The 15,259-nt window shown below is 46.3% G+C and overlaps 1 long non-coding RNA gene across 1 annotated transcript in view; it reads right to left on the bottom strand.

The window, feature by feature from the left end:
• Positions 1-1,114: 1,114 nt before the first annotated feature.
• LOC102134906 (uncharacterized) overlaps positions 1,115-15,259 on the bottom strand; it is a 35,767-nt gene continuing 21,622 nt past the window's right edge. The window contains exons 2-3 of the long non-coding RNA XR_012419428.1: positions 6,412-6,511; positions 1,115-1,238 (exon numbers count right to left, since the gene is read on the bottom strand). This is a non-coding gene — a long non-coding RNA (uncharacterized lncRNA). The remainder of the gene's footprint in view (positions 1,239-6,411; positions 6,512-15,259) is intronic.

Consider the following 15,259-nt stretch of genomic DNA (forward strand, 5'->3'; position numbering starts at 1 on the left):
AACCCAAGTTTGTAGTCTCAACGCCAAAGGGCAATGCTTTTCTTTTCTTTCACTCCAGTGCCACACAAAAAAGGACCAAAACATGACCTCCTGGGAGCAAAGAAACACCAGGTTGCCTAAGGAGAGGTGAACTGGCCCAGGCTGGAAACAGAGCAGGTCAAATCTCCCGCGCTGATCAGTGCTGGGATCGTGCCTGTGAACAGCCACTGCACTCGCCGGTCTCTCAAAAAAAAAAAAAAAAAAAAAAAAGTAGCAAAATTCACATCAGATCAATGGGTCCCAAGGTCAACTCAAGCCCTGCCCATGATCACTCTCTGAAACGTGTCAGAAAGAAGGCAGAAGGGAATACGCAGCTACCTCCCTTTGATGCAAGCACATTGCAAATATCATCTCGTTTCACAGGAGCTCACATAATATTTGAAGGTGGCATCAGACGGACTACAAAAATGCTTTTGTATTACTATGGTATTATATTCTATAGTCACAGCTAGCTTTCAGTGACGGCTTCCTGTGTCCCAGGTACCCTACTAGGCGCTAGAGGTCCATGGTTAGCTTTGATCTTTAAAATGACCTGGGAGGAATATATTCTTTTGTAGCCTGCTTTTTTTCCCTTCAGCAGTACACTTTGGGCATCTTTCCATGTCAATAAATAGAGCTGGGTCGGAAGTACCTGATTCAAAGGCTGAGAAACTTAAACAGTCAGCAGCCACTGCCCAGGTGAAGATCAATAATAGTTAACATTTATTGAGTGCTTTATTACACACCAGGCCCTCCACTCATTGTTTAAGGTGAACTCTCTCGCATTTGATCCTTGAGGCAATCCCAAGGTAGCTTCTATTATTATTCAGATGGAGAATCTGAAGCCCAGAGAAGCAAAGGAACACAGTTGAGGTCAGACAGCTGGTGTTTAATGGCAGAGGTGGGATTCAAACCCAGGTCCCTCTGATTCAGGCGCTGGGCTCTCGGCCAGCACATTTGGAGGACAACATGGAGGAGGATGCAAGGGGAGTCTTCCAAGTGGGGAAAGGATCCACTGACAAAGGCTGAAGACAGGCAGGAGGGTGGTGTGCGCCCAGGCCATTGTCCTCTATGGAAATGACAGTAAGGTTTCCTGGAGGTGACACCATTTGGACTAATTCTATGTCTCCAGCCGATAAAGGAGGTCTTTTTATAACTTACCAGTTCCTGAGCATATGTCCAGTGAGACATACGTGGATTCAAATCCTCATTGTTCCACTCTAGTTTAAAAAAAAAAAAAAAAAATCAGCATTATCACCAGACCTACAGTGGTTTGCGCCTATAATTCCAACACTTTGGGAGGCCAAGGCAGGTGGATCACCTGAGGTCAGGAGTTCGAGACCAGACTGGCCAACATAGTGAAACCCCATCTCCACTAAAAATACAAAAATTAGCTGGGCGTGGTGGTGCACGCCCGTAATCCCAGCTACTCGGGAGGCTGAGACAGGAGAATCGTTTAAACCCAGAAGGTGGAGGTTGCAGTGAGCCAAGAACATGCCACTGCATTTCAGCCTGGGTGACAAAGCGAGACTCAGTCTCAAAAATAAAAATAAAAATACAAAATAAACAGCATTGTTGAGATATAATTGATGTTCAATACATACTGAAATTGAATCATTTGATGAGTTTCAACATATGTACATACCCAAGGAACCATCACCACAATCAAGATGCCAAGTGTTTCAATTGCTTCCAAAAGCTCCCTCATGCTGGTTTATAAGTCATCCCCTATTCATCCCACCACCCCATTTCCAGGTAACCATCATCACTATAGGTTGCTTTCTTTCACTATAGATGGCTTTACATTTTCTGGGATTTTATAGAAATGAAATCATGCTATATGTACTCTTTATTAATTTTTTTTTTTTGTATACAGACCCTCTCTCTGTTGCCCAGGCTGGGAGTGCAGTGGCGAAAACTTGGCTCACTGAAACCTCTGCCCCTGCGGGTGTTCAAGCAATTCTCCTGCCTCAGCCTCACTAGTAGCTGGCATCACAGGCGTGTGCTACCATACCTGGATAATTTTCTTCTGTGTGTGTGTGTGTTTTTAGTAGAGACGAGGTTTCACCATGTTGGTCAGGCTGGTCTCGAACTCCTGAGCTCAGATAATCCACCCACCTTGGCCTCCCAAAGTGCTGGGATTATAGGCATGAGCCGCTGCACCTGGCCAATATGTACTCTTTCTGTCTGACTTCTCTCATTCAGCATAATTATTTTGTCATTTATCCATGCTATTGCACATATCAATAATTTGTCTTTTTTTATTGCTAAGTAGGATTGAGATGTAGATGCACATATATCAGATTGGTGCAAAAGTAATTGTGGTTTTGACTGTTACTTTTTTTTTTTTTTTTGAGACAGGCTCTTGCTCTGTTGCCCATGCTGGAGTGCAATGGTGCAATCTCAGCTCACTGCAACCTCTGCATCCAGGTTCAAGCGATTCTTCTGCCTCAGCCTCCTGAGTAGCTGGGACTACAGGCATGCACCACCATGCTCGGCTAATTTTTGTATTTTTAGTAGAGACAGGGTTTCACCATGTTGGCCAGGCTGGTCTTGAACTCCTGGCCTCAAGAAATCCGCTGCCTCGGCCTCTCAAAGTGCTGGGATTACAGGCATGAGCCACCATGCCCGGCCATTTTGCCATTACTTTTAATGGCAAAACTGCAATTACTTTTGCACCAACCTAATAGCTCTCACAGGTGAAGCACGGTGGCTCACACCTGTAATCCCAACACTTTGGGAGGCTGAGACAAGCAGATCACTTGAGCCCAGGAGTTTGAGACCAGCCTGGGCCACATAGCGAAACCCTGTCGCTACTAAACACCAAAAAATTAGCCAGGCATGGTGCTGTGTGCCTGTCTATAGTCTCAGCTACTCAGGAGGTTGAGGTGGGAGAATCACTTGAGCCCTGAAGTCGAGCTGCAGTGAGCTGTGATTGCACCACTGCACTCCCCTTTGTCTCCAACAAACAACAAAGAAAAATACAGATGCCACAGTTTCTTTATCCACGTCCCTGGGCATGTTATTGTTTCCTCCAGTTTTTGACTATTACAAATAAAACTGCTATGAACATTCATGTACGTGTCTTTGAGTGGACAAATGCTTTCATTACCCAGGAATACAACTGCTCGTCACATAAGCGTATGTTTAACTTTTTAAGAAACTGCAAACTACTTCCCGGCCTGGCTTTTTAAACTGTAATCATTTTAGATGCACTCATTTTTTTTTAACCTGTGGATCTAATAGCTCGTTTTTTAGACTCTCTGGGCCTCAGTTTTTTCATGTGTAAAATGGAGATAATTGGTCAGGTGCGGTGGCTCATGCCTGTAATCCCAGCACTTTAGGAGGCCGAGGCAGGCAGATCACTTGAGGTCAGGAGTTCGAGACCAGCCTGGACAACATGGTGAAACCCCATCTCTACTAAAAATACAAAAATTAGCTGGGCATGGTGGCGCACACCTGTAGTCCCAGCTACTCAGGAGGCTGAAGCAGGAGAATAGCATGAACCCGGGAGGCGGAGGTTGCAGTGAGCCAACATCGTGCCACTGTACTCCAGCCTGGCGACAGAGCAAGAATCCGTCTCAAAAAAAAAAAAAAGGAGATAATTATATCAGCTTTGAAAGATAGTGAAGACAGAGTGAACTAGCACATAAGCACATATGCAGCACGTAGAACAGGGACTGGGACATAGTAAGGGTTCCATAAGGGGTGGGTTGTTGTTGTTGTTGTTGTTGTTGGTTTTGAGATGGAGTCTCGTGCAGTGTTACAATGTCAGCTCACTGCAACCTCTGCCTCCCAGGTTCAAGTGATTCTCCTGCCTCAGCCTCTCGAGTAGCTGGGATTACAGGCACACACCACCACGCCTGGCTAATTTTTGTATTTTTAGCGGAGACTAGGTTTCACCATGTTAGCCACGCTGGTTTCGAACTGCCGACGTCAGGTGATCCACCTGCTTCGACCTCCCAAAGTGCTGGATTACAGGTGTGAGCCACCACGCCCAGCCAAGGGAGATTATTTTATTACAATTGAACCACAGCTGTCCTGTGATCTGGCCACTTACCCCAGGATACAGCATCCTCAACTAGACGGCAAAAAGCCACTTCCTTTGCACTTAGTCAGTGCTGTTAGCCTGGAGGAATAACAATAGCACCATCGACTGTGCCAGGCACTATCCTCGGTACTTTTGTATGTTGAATCCTTGCAAAGCCCTGTGAGGTGGGTCAGTCTTTGCCTTCTGTATCACAGATGAGAAAACTGGGATGTAGTAACCAGTCATTGGCCAAGGTCACACAGCAGTGAAGTAATGGTACTGTGAATTGAATCTGCGTAGTTTGATTTAGGATCTAGAAGTTTCACTAATGGATTACCTAGCTCAGAGCTAGTGAAATAGCCCAGTCACAAAACCACGTCCTGATGCCCAGAATCATCTTCAGCTCCTCAGACACAGAGCCTGAGGCAAAGATTAGGTACTGTGTGATTTATAAAGGAAATAACCTGTAAGGGATGAAGGGAAGCAAGACAGGGAGGGAAACAAGCAAAGATGTGGTCTCAGGTAAAGTCTAGCAAAAAGGCTGGCTTTGTGTACCTCTGTACGAGTCAGCTGTTGGCTGCCAGCCACCCTGTGGGTGAGAGGAATAAACTCCAGGGTGAGGTGATTCCTGAGATGGCAGTTCTCAGTAGAAATGGAAATAGTAAGCCATTAGAAGCCAACAACTGAAGCTTCTGGGGGGATGGTATTGGTGTGCTAGCCCATGAAGGGCTCAAGAGGTTCCCAGAGGCATGCTTCTTGCCTGCCTAATGAAGCAAGTTCTAGAACATTCTGGAACATTCACTTCCTAGACTTGTTTTGGAGAATCCTCCTTCTCACTGAGAGCAGAATGTTGAAGAAACCTGGCCTGTGACATAATCAAAGCACACCTTCATTTTTATCTCCCAGTGTCCCTTCTAAGATGTATTTGGTGGAGAAACATTTTCCCTGCCACTGAATGAAATCTCCCCCTTACTCTTCTGCTCGTTCTGAGGAAACAGGTAATTCTATGGTCACTTTAGGTCACAAATATACTCAATTTAGAAATGAGAATGTCCAGTGAAGCTTCTAACCAAAATTCCCAATTTGATTTAGGGCTTAAACCTTCTCCCCTCGCTCTCAGGCCTGCTGCAGGGAGGTGGTGTGGGTGGCTCCTTCTCTATCTCTCCTTCCCTCATCTACACGTGGGGTACAGTGGGGGGTGTTGGAGATAGCAAGGGGGGAGAAAGGGTCTCCCTTGAGCTGCAACCATCCTGGCTGGCTTCAAGCTGCCCCTTTCTGTCGTGGGCTCCATGGAGACGGCCACTGTCACAGGGGCCCTCTCACTCTTGACCTTGGCGGATGCACCTCTCCTCATAGGGGTCCCTTGCAAGTCATTCATCAGCCCTTAGGAACTCAACATCCAACTCAAGCTTCTTGCTGCTGCCACACCTCTGCCCCTCCAGGAGGCTCTAGGGGACAGGACCCAAGAGGACCCCTTGTAGGTGCTCTCTGCCAATGCTGGTCCATGGGAAACACACCAGCCAGCAGCCTGTGCCCTGAAAGTCCTGGGAATGTGGCTGACCTTAGCACACCCACACTGTGGCTCCTGCACCGATTCAGCCAGGCAGCCTGTTTCTCTCAGCCTCTAGATGCCCATGCCCACATGAGACCACTGGGCCCGCTCATAATGGCCACACATTAATCTCTACAAATAGTAGCCCCTCTCATGAAAGAGCCCTCATGACCCCATTCCACTCTTCCGAGGAGATGGCCACCAAAGAACTCTTTGCCTCCTCTTCCCACCCTAGGAGAATGTGGGGGATATAGGGGTAATAATAAATGTAGGGGTTTTGGGTAGTCACGGCCAAATTTTAGCAGCTATGGGTTTTGACTGGGGCTCTTAAAAAACAGTTACTGGTTGTCACAGCAGAGCTTTCTAGAAACATCTTACGGCCGGGCGCGGTGGCTCAAGCCTGTAATCCCAGCACTTTGGGAGGCCGAGGCAGGCGGATCACAAGGTCAGGAGATCGAGACCACAGTGAAACCCCGTCTCTACTAAAAATACAAAAAATTAGCCGGGCGCGGTGGCGGGCGCCTGTAGTCCCAGCTACTCAGGAGGCTGAGGCAGGAGAATGGCGGGAACCCGGGAGGCGGAGCTTGCAGTGAGCCGAGATCGCGCCACTGCACTCCAGCCTGGGCAACAGCGTGAGACTCCGTCTCAAAAAAAAAAAAAGAAACATCTTACAAGTCACGTCCACCACCCCGAGCTTCCGTTTTTTCATATCCTTACTGGGGTGACAACACCTTACTCGGGGTTTGTTGTGAGGGCTGAGTGAAGTAGTGAATTTGCGGAGCTGACACTCCAGGATTCCACAATCACAGACCTGCAAATTCCATCTCCGTGGGACCATTTAGAAGTGATGTGGCTTCTCTGAGTCTGTTTACTCCTTTGTCAAATGGAAGAGCCTCTACTCCATCGCATCTCTGTAAGGTTAAGTGAATACATATGACATGCTTAGCACGGGACCTGGCACCTGGTAAGAACTCAGTCCATGCTAGGTGTTATTAATACAATGGTGGGTGGCTGGTACTGATGGAGGGGATGTGGGACCTCCACCCCTTCCATTTCTCTCACTATTCCAGGCCCTGTTTTTGGAAATGCTTCAGCCAGGCTGGGATCCAGGGCCCCTGGGAACAGAGAGGACATGCTGTACCTCCAAGCAGCCATGCTGACTCAGGTTGGGAAATCAGTGTGTGACCACAAAAACACAGCCAGGTTCTTCCCACTTCTGGGAAATCCGCACAGCCAACCCACGGGCATCTCTTTACCCCGTCCCAAGAGGTGGCCAGCTCCATTCTAGGACCTGATTGGGCGGCTTGTGAGCACAAGGCTGGCACACTGAGAAAAAGGAGTCTCTTGCCCCTTAGGGAACCCCAGGCCCAGGGGTCACAAGCTTTGCACGACCCTCTGATTGGGGTCAAACATGTCTGGTGTTTGCCAAGCCTCTGACTTCCCCCAGCCCGCATCTGGACACTTCTCAAGCCAAGCCAGGCTCCGGACCACTGGTTGGGCAACCCATGACCTCAAACTGGGTCAGACCCATCAGATGAGCATCTGTTTAAGAGTATAGGACATTTTGTTCTTTAGAATCCCAAGGGTCAGAGTATGAACCCTCCCCGTCCCCGATTCAAACTCCTCCCCCACCACCTACTGCCATTTGTTTACTCTGTTACTTTGAGCAAGTTTTTCAGCTCTCTGAGTTCTAGTTTTCCTATCCACCAAATGCAGACTAACAAGTACCTTCACCTTCCAGGGTTGATGTGAGATTCAGGTAGTGAATGTCAAAGGATGGCACACACATTAGCAGGCACTCCAAAAGGGGGAGCTATTATTGCAAACAGGGCACTAGACACCAAGTGAAAAACAGTATGGTATATATGGTACAGTGGATAAGAGGGCAGAGCTGAGAGCCAGACTGCCTGGGTTCCAAACCTGCTAGTCAGGTGTGGTGGCTCATGCCTGTAATCCTAGCACTTTGCGAGGTCAAGGCGGGTGGATCACTTGAGGCCAGGAGTTTGAGACCAACCTGGCCAATAAAACCCCATCTCTACTCAAAATACAAATAAAATTAGCTGGGCGTGATGGCATGCGCCTGTAATCCTAGCTAATCAGGAGGCTGAGGCAGGAGAATCGCCTGAACCCAGGAGGCAGAGGTTGCAGTGAGCCAAGACTGTGCCACTGCGCTCCAACCTGGGCCACAGAGTGAGACGCTGCCTCAAAACAAGACAATACAAAACAAAACAGGCTGCCTTGCCAACCTCCTGTGTGGCCACAGGGAATCTCTCTAAGCCTCAGTTTTCTTCTCTGTAAAATGGGAATAACCATAATACAGTTATGAGGATTCAATTAGATTAGTTGCACTGGAAACAGTGCCTGTCACATAGTATTACCTAATAACCGTTACCGATTTTTTATTTTACTTTTTCCAGTCTCGGCCCCAGTTGGGAAGCATGAACTATTTTTAATTAGCCACACAAGTTAGCAATGTCGGTAACGGTGCTGAAATCACACAGGTCAGTGTTTTGAACAAAATTCACCTGGAAGTCATATTTAGTGAGCACCTACCTATCTACCTGGTGCTAACAGAAGCCATACATTTAGATACATGTATATGTACATGTATACACTCATATGCACACACACATACTGTGAAGTAGGTATTGCTGTCTTCATTTTTTAAAACCTTTATATTATAGAGCAAAACAGATGCAGAAAACCACACAAATTAAATTTGTAGCAGCCAGATGCAGTGGCTCACACCTGTAATCCCAGCACTTTGAGAAGCAGAGGTGAGTAGATTGCTTGAGCCCAAGAGTTTGAGATCAACCTGGGCAACATGGCAAAACCTGAAACCCCATCTCTATGAAAAATACATAAATTAGCCGGGCATGGTGGCATGTACCTGTAGCCCCGGTTACTCAGGAGGCTGAAGTAGGAGGATTACTTGAGTCTGGGGAGGTCTAAGGCTACAGTGAGCTGAGATAACACTGCTGTACTCCACCCCGGGCAACAAAGTGAGACCCTATCTCAAAAAAAAAAAAAAAAAAAAAAAAATTGTAGCTTAGTGAGTTATATTAAGGCAAACACCCTGTAACCACCACCCAGGTCAAGAAACAGAATTTTTTCAGCCACCTCAGGGTTCCCCTCCCCACCTCACCAGGTACTCCATACCAATCACAGCCCCTCCCCCCAAAATAATCACTAATCCGACTATTAATTACTTCCTTGCGTTTCTTCATGACTTACTCATCTGAGTGTGCATCCCTAGATGTTATTGTTTAGTTGTGTCCACTTTTTATTTTTATTTATTTATTTTTTGTTGACATGGAGTCTCATTCAACTGCCCAGGCGGTGACACGATCTCGGCTCACTGCAACCACCGTCTCCCGGGTTCAAGAGATTCTCCCGTCTCAGCCTCCCCAGTAGCTGGGATTACAGGCACCCACCATCATGCCCGGCTAATTTTTATATTTTAGTGGAGATGGGGTTTCACCACATTGGCCAGGCTGGTCTTGAACTCCTGACCTCAGGTGATCCACCTGCCTTGGCCTCCCAAAGTGCTGGGATTACAGGCGTGAGCCACCACACCCAGCCATGTCCACTTTTTAAAAGCCTCTTTTGTGTGTGTGTGTGTGTGTGTGTGTGTGTGTGTGTGTTTTCTTTTGTTTTTTAGGAGACAAGGTCTCACTCTGTCTTGCAGGAGGGAGCGCACCGGTGCAATCTTGGCTTACTGCAGCCTTGAACACCCCAGGCTCAGGTGATCCTCTTACCTCAGCCTCCAGAGTAGCCAGGACTACAGGCATGTGCCACCACACCTGGCTAACTTTTGTATTTTTTTGTAGAGACAGGGTTTTACCATGTTGCCAAGGCTGGTCTTGAACTCCTGGCCTCAAAAGATCCTCCCATTTAGGTCTCCAAAAGTGCTGGAACTACTGGTGTGAGCCACAGTGCCCAGCCAAAAGCCTCTTTTATTAATCCAAAAGCCTCTTTTTAAAAATAGTCTACAGGTTCTCCTTTCCATCCTTTTCTCTTCCTTGAAGTTTATCTGTTGAATTCAGGCTGTTTTACGTGTAGTTTCTCAAAGTCTGAATTTTGTCAATTGCATCCTCATAGTACAATATAACACGGCCCTCTGACCTCTGCATTGCCTGCAAATTAGCAGCTGGATCAGACTCAGGGTCCATCTTTTTGGCATGATTATAGCTGGTGCTGGACTCCTTTCCAAGCAGCTCCTACAAGGCTGGAGTTTGTTCCTTTTTTGATGTTAGCTGCCATTGTGTACAATGGCTAGATACATTCATTCACTGTAAATAACAAAATGGCAATATTGCATCATTTTGTTTTCATGTATTAGCTGTAGTAATTTTATAGGAAGCTTCTTCCCTTTATCTATTATTTGGTTTCCCAGTGCTACAGTTCATTTAGGAAAGGCAGGAGAATGACTAGATTCTTTATTTACCTAGTTTTCAAGAATACAATTTATTTCCATGCCATCGTCAGAAGGTGATTGATTTGCTGGATATCATTATGAACCCAGGGTTTTAAACATATTTGATGAGTTTCAATCAACTGCAAGTATTATCTTTGTTGCAGCTAACATTGTTTCATCTGCAGGCTGGCTTCTAAGTCCTTTTGGTGTGACCCTGGTAGCCTTTGATAGCTTCCTTGTTAACTGACATGACAAGATATTTCAGGCTCATTTTGTATATCTCCTGCTGCAGATCTGGAATGAGTAATTTCTTCAAGAACTCTTTTTGTTTTTATTAATCAAAACTATTATCTGGGTGCAAGATATGCTCATTGCTACAAGATGACCATGGTTTAAGTCTTTTTTAGTAGGTAGAACTAGGTATTGTATATATGAATACACACATATACATTTCCTTTAAAAGTAGTCTCAAGTTCACATTGATATATCCAATGTAAATAGAGTTGTATAGGATGTTTATGGAACCTATTCTGTATTACATCTGTAGTTCCTTTCTTCCACACTTGGAATCTTTCGTTTTCAAGGATACAGGGGCTGATATAATGGAAAGATGCCATAATTACTGGTTAAAATGACTCAATAATTCACAGGGATTAAAAACTCCTTTAAACCTTAGGTTGTGTGGCAAACATCTTACACTTGCCCACTACTGGAGTTGGCAAAACGCTTTCCAGTTTCAGCCACTGTTTTCCCAACAACACGTGAATACATGTTGCAATTTTAGCACTCTCCGTGTCTCAGGCCCGTCAGACACCTTGCTGCTTCCCTTCTGTTTCCACTGCACAGAGATGCCAGTGACATGCAGGCCTTGTAGCTGTTGGTGATTTGTCCCCACTTGTGTTTTGGAATTCATGAAGATGCCTTGTCACTTAGTTCTGTGGTAAACGTGTTTATGAATTTTTTTCTATTTTTGTTTGGGGGTTTGGGGAGATTCAAATCTATGCTAGGCATTATTGCCTCCATCTTTCCAGAATTCCCCAGTTGGTATTATTTTCACAGATGAGGAAACTGAACCCCAGGGGGAAATGTGATTTGCCCAAGATCACACAGCCAGCGACAGCACAGAAATGTATGTGAGGTCACCTGCTTTCATGCAAGGTACAGAGAAGATACCTGATATGGACCGCTCCCTCCTCATCTTCCTCTCTATTTCCACTGGTCAGTGTCTTTACAGGATTCTGGGGGGTTTGGGGGGGGGCTTTTTGTTTGTTTTTTGAGGTGGAGTCTTCCTCTGTTGCTTAGGCTGGAGTACAGTGGCATGATCTCGGTTCACTGAAACCTCCACCTGCCGGATTCAAATGATTCTCCTGCTTAAGCCTCCCGAGTAGCTGGGATTACAAGCACCCACCAGCACACCCAGCTAATTTTTGTACTTTTAGGAGAGATGGGGTTTCACCATGTTGGCCAGGCTAGTCTCGAAATCCTGGCCTCAAGTCATCCTCCTGCCTCGGCCTCCCAAAGTGCTGGGATTACAAGTGTGAGCCACCATGCCTGGCCCCATGATTCTGTTATTGACAATCAAATGAGATTATCCATGCAAAGAGCTCATCACTGTACCAATGAAAGCATTCAATAACTGGTAGCAGTTAGTATAGGATTTTACAGTTGATGAAACCAAGGGCTGGAGAGACAGATAATTGTTCCACTGTTACACAGCTGGTAAGTGACACAGGCTTTCTCAGGTCTGTCTGACCAGAACCTAACATTCTTTCTCCCACACTAGTGGTTCTTAATTTGGAGCAGCTTTGTCTCCCAGGTGGTATTTGGCAATGTCTGGAGCTATCTTTGGTTTTCATCACTGTGAATGTGGAGTGCTACTGTCATCTAGTGGGTAAAGCCTAGGAATGACATTAAACATCCTACATCTCTCCCACACCCCCGAAACAAAGACTTTTCCAGCTCCAAATGTCAATAGTGCTAAGGTTGAGAAATTATGCCCTATACTGTGGTGCCATCCTAAATAAGCCTTACCAGGTGAGGCATGGTGGCTCACACCTGTAATCCCAGCACTTTGGGAGGCTGAGGCAAGATCATCTGAGGTCAGGAGTTCAAGACTAGCCTGGCCAACATGGTGAAACCCGTCTCTACTAAAAATACAAAAATTAGCCAGGCACAGTGGTGCACACCTTTAGCCCCAGCTACTAGGGAAGCTGAGGCAGGAGAATCGCTGGAACCCAGGGGGTACAGGTTGCAGTGAGTCAAGATTGCACCACTGCACTCCAGCCTGGGTGACAGAGTGGCACTCTGTCTCAAAAAAATAAAAATAAAAATAAATAAGTCTTACCTTAGAATCAATACTAAGGCTGGTCCTAGGAGATTTTCTGAGCTCAGAATCACAGGCCCTGAACATAGACAGCTCAGTCATGTCTAGCCTCCTCCAGCATGTACGCAATGCAGTGTCAAGATTTTTTTTCTTCAGAGGCTGGATGAAACTAGGAGAGCAAGATTTTTGGAACCTTCCAAACCAAGACACAGGGCAAGCAGCCCCCGGTGATCTTGCTGCTTGAGAGTGGGTGATCATCACCGATAAACAGACATTTCATGATACAATGTGCCGGAACTCTGCACATGCCTTTTTTTTTTTTTTTTTTTTTTTTTTTGAGACAGAGTCTCTCTCTGTCACCCAGGCTGTAGTGCAGTGGCATGATCTTGGCTCACTGCAACCTCTGCCCCCCAGGTACAAGCTATTTTCCTGCCTCAGCCTCCTGAGTAGCTGGGAATACAGGCGTGCGCCACCACACCCAGGTAGGATTTTTTGTGTTTTTAGTAGAGACAGGGTTTCACCCTGTTGGCCAGGCTGGTCCTGAACTCCTAGCCTCGGGTGGTCTGCCCGCCTCGGCCTCCCAAAGTGCTGGGGTTACAGATGTGAGTCACCGTGCTTGACCTGCACATGCTGTTCTATGACATCCTCCCAAGGACCCCTCTAAACAAGGGCCATATTCCCATTTTATACATAAGGAAATGAGTCTTTTTAAGAGGTTGTTCAGACTCCATAAATTCTGAGTGTCCAAGGCAGAGAAGACAGACATCAAATACCAGCTCAAACACTTAGTCATCACGTGCCTTTGGGCAATTTTTTGTCCTTCTCTGATCCTTTTTCCCAACCTATAAAAACAGAGACAGGGCTACAGGACCTTTAGGACAAAGTAAAATTTGGGACCATGGTGTCATACAGGCTTGAATTGATACCTAGCTCTCTCTTTCATATCTTGAGCCCTTAGGAGACTTTCTCTTTCTCAATATTTTACATTATTTTACTTTATTATTATTTTTTGAGACGGAGTCTCGCTCTGTTGCCCAGCCTGGAGTGCAATGGCATGATCTTGACTGACTGCAACCTCCACCTTCCGGGTTCAAGTGATTCTCCTGCCTCAGCCTCTAGAGTAGCTGGGATTACAGGCACCTGCCACCATGCCTGGTTAATGTGTCTATTTTTAGCAGACACGGGATTTCACCATGTTGGCCAGGCTGGTCTCAAACTCCTGACCTCAAGTGATCCACCACTCTGGCCTCCCAAATTGCTGGGATTACAGGCGTGAGCCACCAGGCCTGGCCTCTTTCTGGATTTTAGTTTCCTCTTCTGTAAATGGGACAATGCTAACTTGCTGTTCACAGGGTCATTGTAAGGTGAAATTAAGATCATACAAGCACAGTGCCTGGTATATATAATCATTCAAAAAGCAGAAACTCTTTTTGTTGTCATTGTTTATCGGAGACTTTCTAATCCTGAGATAATCTGGTTCTCTAAAATGTGATAACGGCCCTCAGTTGAGAGAAGGGGCAGGGATTTCTGGGGCATCTCTGAATCCTCTCCCTGACCTGCCCTTGAGACCAAGTTCTTCTCCTGCTGGCAGCATCTAGGATTGCCATCTGGGCTCCAGGCACCAGTAGTAGGTCCTAGGTTTGTGTGGAGGAGAGGGGCTTATTCCAATACCTAGGACAGAATGGTTAGGACAGGGTCATCCCTCACCCTTTGCCACAAGAGCTGCCATTTGGCAGGGCGCAGGAGCCCGGGCAGCCTCCTAGGTGGTTGGGATTACAGGCCTGGCTAATTTTTGTATTTTTAGTAGAGACAGGGTTTCACCAGGTTTGCCAGGCTGGTCTCAAACTCCTGAACTCAGGTGATCCACCTGCCTTGACTTCTCAAAGTGCTGAGATTATAGGCATGAGCCACCGCGCCCGGCTGTTTTGGGGTTTTCTTTTTGAGACAGAGTCTCGCTCTGTCACCCAGGCTGGAGTGCAGTGGCATGATCTCGGCTCACTGCAACTTCTGCCTCCCGGTTTCAAGTGATTCTCCTGCCTCAGCCTCCCGGGTAGTTGGGATTACAGGCGTGTGCCACCATGCCCAGCTAATTTTTGTATTTTTAGTAGAGACGGGGTTTCACCAGGTTGGCTAGGGTGGTCTCGTCGTACTCCTGACCTCAAGTGATCCACCTGCTTCAGTCTCCCAAAGTGCTGGGATTACAGCCACTGTACCCGGCCTTACCTTACGTGTTAAAAGATTTCACAGATGTGATTAATGTAAGGATCTTGAGATGGTAAGATTATTCTGGATTATCTGGGTGAGCCCAGTGTAATCCCAAGAGTCCTTACAAGAAAAGGGAAGCAGGAGGATCAGTCAGTAGTAGATGTGACAACAGAAGCAAGAGGTTGAGGTGATTTGAAGAAGGGGCCATAAGCTAAGGAATGCAGGTGACCTCTACAAACTGTAAAAGGAAAGGAACTGATATGCTTCCTCAAAATCCCCAGAAAGAATGCAGTCTTGCCAACACCTTGATTTCAGACTTTTGACCTAGAGAACAGCAAGAGAATATATCTGTGTTGTTTCAATCCATGAAGTTTGCAGTAATTCCTTGTAACAGTAACGGGAACATAATACATAGATTTAGCAAAGAAAACAAAATCCAGGATGCCCAGTTGTCATATTTGAATTTCCTATAAACAACAATTTTTAAAGTATAAATGTGTCCCAAATGTTGCATAAGACACGTGTGTGTGTGTGTGTGTGTGTGTTTGGAAAGGAACATACTTAAATGTTTATCTAAAATTCAAACTGTAGTGAATGTTCTATATTTTGTCTGTCAATCCTAGAAGTGGTGAAACTGAAAGCAGGAGTCAAAACTCATGATTCGCAGGTCCCCTCCACACTGCTGCCCCCTGCCCCTCAATCTAGTATCTGGCA

Source organism: Macaca fascicularis, chromosome 10 (assembly GCF_037993035.2).
Source record: "Macaca fascicularis isolate 582-1 chromosome 10, T2T-MFA8v1.1".
In the NCBI taxonomy this organism is placed as follows: domain Eukaryota; kingdom Metazoa; phylum Chordata; class Mammalia; order Primates; family Cercopithecidae; genus Macaca; species Macaca fascicularis.